Genomic DNA, 5,000 nt, shown 5'->3' with positions numbered 1-5,000 from the left:
GCGTGTTTGAGCGAGGTCGAGCGTTTAGCTGACGGAGCGAAGAGCAAGAAGCGGACTCTAGCACACGAACCGCACCGTCTGTTGCTCCGGGCACGAGCTAAGAAGCTTTCATGCTGCATGGTAGTGTGTGTTTTGTTGTGTTCTCGCAACCGAGCGATTAGCGATGCCCAATCTTCTCAGCAAAACAGGATAAAGGAGCATCGAAAGCCACAGAGCCGCGGTCAGGGTTGTAGTCTGGTAGCATAACCGTTGTGGATTTCTTAGGCAGAGTGGAATCAGTTGTGGGTTTAACCAGAACTTACGTCAGGAGGTGCTTATTAAAAATACGAATTACGTCAAAAAGGGCCATCAAGAGCGCTCCTTCGTGAAAAGCGTCACAAATTGATTCCCAAAAAAAAGAGTTGCAGGAAGTAAGCGCCTAGGAGTTTCATTCGTGGGCACTGACGCACAGTCACAAGTCATTAGGAAAACGTCTATTCGATGGACTGCTTCGGGGTCTAAAAATAAGCAATCGCTAATCGCCCGCCCGCTAATCGTCGTGCAATCAGACGGAATATCATCCTTTTTATTACCTCATTCTGTGCCCCCTACTCTCTTTACCACGGACCTTAGTGGACACTATTGCATCAAGGAATAAGGGGTTTCCGTATCGTAACACGTTGCTCGATGAGCTCATCGCAACCGCCACCGATCAACAAGTTAAATGTCCCACCCACCACGATGGACGATTTGACTTGATTCGAATTTAATATTCATCACTCAATCAATCAAAGTGCGTTGCCCGATACCCTGAGTCGATGACCTGTGCTTTGTGGAACGGAGAGTTCTGTTTGAATTCACTTACACGGTAAAGCGGAACTCCGGATTGCATCACCGGGTTCGTTAACTCACCTGGAACGAGAAAAATACAAGTGCTACATTAGAACACGAGTATGAACGTCAAAATACGTCACAAGCTGATTGAAATTTTGGAAAACAACTTAAGAAACGTTGTGCTCTTCAGCAAATCCTTCATCGATGACGCACTGATGGAACGATTGGAGGACTGGCGTGTAAACGACAATACAATGAACGGTATTTTTAGCTTCCACACAAGAGAAGGGCTTTCGCAAAACGACCACCACCCCGACCGGCAATTAGAGTAGCCGTCAAGGGGTGCTTTGCATAATGGGCGCCTCTCGAGCTGATGCCGACGGTGATGAGTGTGGTGGTGGTATGGTCTGCCATTTCATCTTTTGCAATCCTCTCGCTTTTGGGGCTTCGATCGAGCCCGCTGACACGCTGATCCCCACTTGACCACTACTGGTGGTGCACCGTCGAGGCGACGAGTTCCGGGGACTGGACTCCGAGGGAGTAAAATTATGCACGGTGGTTGATGGCTTTTCGAGGGGCGATTTTCACTCGAGCGCTCAACCAACCGTAAGCCAATTCTAGATGCGGTAAAAGCAGGAATAACATTGTGTATGCTGCTCCAAAACAGGTAGCTCCAAAGATCATTAATCAATTCCCGTGCCACCGCACCACGATTCCGGAAACTGAAAGGGAATGAAAGGGTAAGAGGCATAGCGAGCGGAGAACAAACGAACAATTCGTTCACCTTCGGTCTATTGGTGGCCGGGCGGCAATGGAAGTGAATTTGTTTAGTTTAACTTCCGATGCCGCGGTGAAAAGAGGTCGTCCATAAGCCGACAAGCGGAAATAGTTCGGTATAGTAATGGGTAGCGTACGTTTCCCGATAATGCTTCGATCGTTCCACCGGTGCGTGCGTACCCCGGAGGTGCCTCATCACCCCGGTGCGAGGGTGATGGAGTAAAGGAATTAGCACGCAAACCGACGATAAATTTGGTGCGAGCGCAAGTCACGAAATCACGCCCCCGGAGTGTTCTGGTCGGCCATGGAGGCGCCTGGTTGCGAGTGTTTTTTTCCCTTGTCACGGGAGTCATTTCAACAGGTACTAGCAATCAGGAGGAGACCGTTTGCCACATCGTAGCCATGTTACCCTTGCCTGCTGAGCTACCTGTTACAAATGGAAGTGGCAGGAAGCAACAAACGAAACAATCAATATACTCCGGCCAAGTGAAACACGGTAAACAATCTCAAACATGAAATGGTGGTACTGGTGCGATGGTTGATGGAAAGCATTTTTTAGGATCGGGTGTAGCAATGGGTGGCTCAGTTCTTTGTGTACCAGGGATTTTATTTGCTTTAGTGTCAATGCGAACGGGAAGGAAGGTCGAATAAGGTAAATGCAATGCAGGTCACAGAGTGGTTTCCATTAATCGTTTATGGAATTAACAGTGATCCACGGTTTTCTTGCTAAGTTTATGGAAAATTATTTGTGGCTATTACAATTTTCATCACTGTTTGTTCATTTTGAACAAGCTTTCCCGACACACTTCGTATTGAACGGTCGTGGGTACATATCATTTTATGTGTTCAATCAGTTGCTCGCTTTATTAAATTTGAATTTTCCCATTAAAGCCCAACCAGCGCTGATATTCGTTGCCCGAGAGGTAAAGGCAATTTCAAAACTGGTATCAGCGCTGAAAAAACGATATTATGTAGGTTCGTTGCCGAAACCCGATGATGGAGGCGCCAGGTAGCCGGTAAAATTTCGAGGGTTTTTAGAGGTTTTAGGTGTTTGTTATAGAAATTAAAATGGTTATTTATGAGACTAACTAATTTCAAACTCTCATATATATCACCAATCTTCAATTCCAACAGATGCATGTAATAAAATTACAAAGAACATAAAAATAATGGCTTAACTCAACATAATTTCATTTGCATTTATCCGATTTCCAGCTTAAACCGTCCAAAGAGAGTATTTAATATAATTGGAATGCTAGTAATTCTGAATAAAAATATCTAAAAAGCGATGAAATGTATCATAATATATTTATAACCACTCTAAAACCAAAGCGGAATCTCTAAAATTACATTTACTTTATCCGCCATTCAAAAAGCAAAACGCTAGCCTGCAGCAAATGCATGAATAATCCGGGCCGAAAACATAGTTTCTGGAACTTCATTACAGCAACTGCGACACCCCCCAAAACTACCAGCAAGGTGTCGAGCGTGAGTCAAATTGTTCCAACATTCTTCGGCATCGGCCAGGCCAGGCACCCTTTCCCCTCGCTCCACCATTTCGAGAGCCACTGGGATTACAATTCAAAGGGCAGTTTGTCCAAATAGACAGCCAACATGCAAGGGGTCGGCCCGGATCGCCGTAACCTCCCATTGCGCACGTTTGGTGTTAATTGTGGGCGAGCACCGGCATCCCGGGATACCATCCGTGGCGTAGCTTCTCCCGTTCCCCCAAAACGTTCCCATTCCTGATTCCATTTCTGATGCAGCGCATACGATGCTGTGTCCCTTGGCTCTTGCAGTGCTGCAATTTATCCTTCCGGTGGCATCCCGAAATGCCACGAAGCCAGCAACACTCGCCTTGCCTATCGCCTCTTTGCAGCACTCTCCTGTGACTCGGTACGGAATGCAACAGCCGGCCATAGTGCATTCGTCACCCTTCCTTCGGGTTCCGGTCGAAGGGAGATGTATAGAGTAAGGTGGGGCAAAAGTGCGACCTTAGTGGATTTTGATTTTTATTAAAAAAACGAATTAAGTTACAATTGAAAAAAAAGCATTGATTTATCCAACAACTATTTACCTCTCTACTGTAAAATTACCAGCTAAATCAAGTGACAATTTAATGGTTAAAATTCATAATTCCCAGCCAACCTTCGAATCGCACTTTTGCCCCACCAGTGGGGCAAAAATGCGAATGTCGTGGGGCAAAAGTGCGATCCTTTAAAATGCAGCAGTTATTCACGAATTCATGTGTGCAGTTTCAGTGTTTTTCAATCTTTGCTCTTTCCTTAGTTCTTTGTGATTCATTGAACTATTTTTTTACGTTTACTGGATCTGTTTCACTGTTTTTCTGCTTGCTCTTTAGACTTCTCTTTAGATTTTAGATCTAATATTTCCTTGAATGGCGCGCTGATAATAACTTCAGATCGCTGGTGTCATTCCTGTCTTTGCTGTGGCTCCTCTCGTTTCGGCAGAGCCTAATTGTTGCAAAGGATACAAGATCCGACTGCTCCATGGACATCGGTACGGTTGAAGTTGAAGTGCTCTCTGAGCATATTTTCTCAAGAAATTCCAGGACATTTCGAAGAGAAATTAAGAGCGGTTTATGCTTCTCTCAGCAGTCGGCATGTTAATTGGAAGCATAAAAAGATGTCCAATAGGCAGATGCAATATGAAGATCCAATATGAAGATGTTGAATTTGGAGGAGCAGTAGAATTAGTTATCGAATGAATGTTGCATATACGAATCAATATTCAATGGCTGGTTATCAGTTTTTGATGTTTTCGTTTTACAGGTGTTTCTGATTATTTGATATTTTCACGAATTCTGTCAATGAAAACAATGAATCAATGAAAAAAACATGAATGCATGATTTTTCTGATTCGCACTTTTGCCCCACTCGTGGCTCGCACTTTTGCCCCACTATGGATTTTAGGGCTTTACACCAAATAACTCAAGATTGGGAAAACGTATAAAAGTGTGTAACACTCCATTTGATAGTCATTGGTAGTAGCTACAAAAAGCACACTAACACTTTTACGAAAACTATTACTTTGTTTACTAAAACGCGTTTACCGCTCTTTAGAATATTACAATATTTAAACGAAAAACAAACTTTACCACATTTCTCTGAGCACTCGCATTCTGCAAAGCAGTATTTACGCGTGAAAATGAGTTATCTAATGCTTTACTAATCCATGTATAAGTTGCAAATTTTACGGCACTCTGTGCTCAAAAAACCTCAAATCGCACTTTTGCCCCACTCGCACTTTTGCCCCACCTTACTCTATATATGTACTTTAAATCATGCAAACATGGATCGTCTTCACTCTCAGAAGCTCTCAGGCTCGGCTCCAGTCCGTTGCATGTGCTGCAGTGATTTAGCACGCTCCGCTGTCATCGCCGTCGAGCG

At 44.2% G+C, this 5,000-nt stretch overlaps 1 protein-coding gene across 2 annotated transcripts in view; it reads right to left on the bottom strand.

The window, feature by feature from the left end:
• The window catches only part of LOC126575054 (band 7 protein AGAP004871), a 65,447-nt gene that overhangs the window by 26,767 nt on the left and 33,680 nt on the right, over nucleotides 1-5,000 (bottom strand). The window lies entirely within an intron of this gene.

The sequence above is a fragment of the Anopheles aquasalis genome, chromosome 3, assembly GCF_943734665.1.
Source record: "Anopheles aquasalis chromosome 3, idAnoAquaMG_Q_19, whole genome shotgun sequence".
NCBI classification, from domain to species: domain Eukaryota; kingdom Metazoa; phylum Arthropoda; class Insecta; order Diptera; family Culicidae; genus Anopheles; species Anopheles aquasalis.
Note: the sequence above shows the minus strand (reverse complement) of the source record. Positions and strands in the feature narration are given on the sequence as shown.